Source organism: Chionomys nivalis, chromosome 4 (genome assembly GCF_950005125.1).
Source record: "Chionomys nivalis chromosome 4, mChiNiv1.1, whole genome shotgun sequence".
Lineage (NCBI taxonomy): Eukaryota > Metazoa > Chordata > Mammalia > Rodentia > Cricetidae > Chionomys > Chionomys nivalis.
Genome location: NC_080089.1, coordinates 51,692,789 through 51,694,722, shown reverse-complemented (window position 1 = coordinate 51,694,722; position 1,934 = coordinate 51,692,789).

Sequence of the window (1,934 nt, the reverse complement as noted above, 5' to 3'; positions counted from 1 at the left end):
TAAAGCTAACTGGAACTCATGTGCAATTTCATGACTTATTGAAGCGATTATGCTACACAGACAGTTTGTGGTGAACTTTCCCAAATTATTTGGGTGTCTCAGTGATCATTTTATGCAAACCTGGCTTGTCATAGAGAGGCAGAACAATATGGATGGTAAGATCATGGGTTCTGGAATCATACAGTATTGAGTTCATACTCTGGCTCTGACTCTTGTTATTTGTGTGACTTTGAAACATAATATAATATCAAACTTCATCACATCATAGTTCCTTTGTCTAGAAAGTGGGGATAAATACTAGAACCTACCTCCGAATTCTTAAAATTTTTATCATAGGGACTGGGGAAATGACTCTATTAATTTGTTTTCTTTGATGTGATAAAAACATTGACCAAAACCAACCTGGGGAGAAAATGATTTGTTTTATCTTACAGCTCTCTGGTCATCATTGAGGAAAGTTAGGACAAGAACTCAAGGCAGGAACCTGGCAATAGTAATTGAAGCAGAAGCCATGGCAGAATGTTGCTTACTGGCTTGCCCTTCGAGACTTGCTCAGCTCACTTTCTTATAAGGCCTAGGACCACTTGCCCAGTGATGCCCGCGGTGGGCTGGACCCCCCCCATGTCAGTCATGAATCAAGAAAATGCCCCACAGACTTCTATAGATAATCTGAAGAGGGTGTTTTCTCAGTTGAGGTTCCTCTTCCCAGATGACTCTAACTTCTGTCAAGTGGACAAAAACCAAACTAAAACAAACCAAAAACTAACCAGCTCGACGGCTCAGTGGCTAAAGTGCTTGCCAGAAAAGCACGCAGACCAGAGTTTCTTAGATTGACTGAACCCATGTCAAATGCAAGGCGGGTAAAGTGCCTGTAATCCCAATCTTGGAAGGCAGAGTTAGGCGATATCCTAGCAAGTCCACTAATGAGACTACTCATATGGAAAAGCTCTGGGTTTGACCGAGAGGCTTTGCTTTGGTGTACAAGGTGGGAAAATTGTGCAGGATGTGTCCAGAGACCAACCTCACAGGTTACTTTTCTGTTGGAGCTCAGTTTCCTTCTTTATGAAGCTGGTTCAACACTTCTGCATTGCTGGTGTGAGTACAAGCTGGTAACAATCCCTTTGGATATCAGTATGGCGATTTCTCAGAAAATTAGGAAACAACCTTCCTCAAGACCCAGCAATACCAGTTTTGGGTATATATCCAAAGGATGCTCAATTGAGCCACAAGGACATGTGCTCAACTATATTCATAGCAGCATTGTTTGTCATAACCAGAACCTGGAAACAACCTAAATGCCCCTTGACTGAGGAATGGATAAGGAAAATGTAGTACATTTACACAATGGAGTACTACACAACAGAAAAAAATAATGACATCTTGAATTTTACAGGAAAATGGATGGAGCTAGAAAACATTATTTGGAGTGAGGTAACCCAGACACAGAAAGACAATTATCACATGTTCTTACTCATAGGTGGTATTTAAACATAAAGCAAAGAAAATCAGCCTACAAATCACAATACCAGAGAACTTGGACAACAATACGTTCACTAAGAGAGACTTACATAGATCTAATCTACATGGGAAGTAGAAAAAGACAAGATCTCCTGAGTAAATTGGGAGCATGGGGACCACTGGAGAGGGTTGAAGGGGAGGAGAGAGGAAGTCAAGGGAGCAGAGAAAAATGTATGGCTCAATAAAATCAATAAAAAATTAATTAAAAAATAATTCCTTCAAAGACCAGCCTTCACTTTAAAACTTGATTCTGGAAGCAACCACAAAGACACTTACCCAAAGACTCTGGAGAGTGCACAAAGCAAATACATTCTGGATGGAGGTCGGGGGTTCACAGGTGAGTTTTCTGGGTTGCCAGGGTTTAGCTTGAAGGTGTGTATACAGCAGACAAACTCTGGAAGAAAGTGCAGAATTAT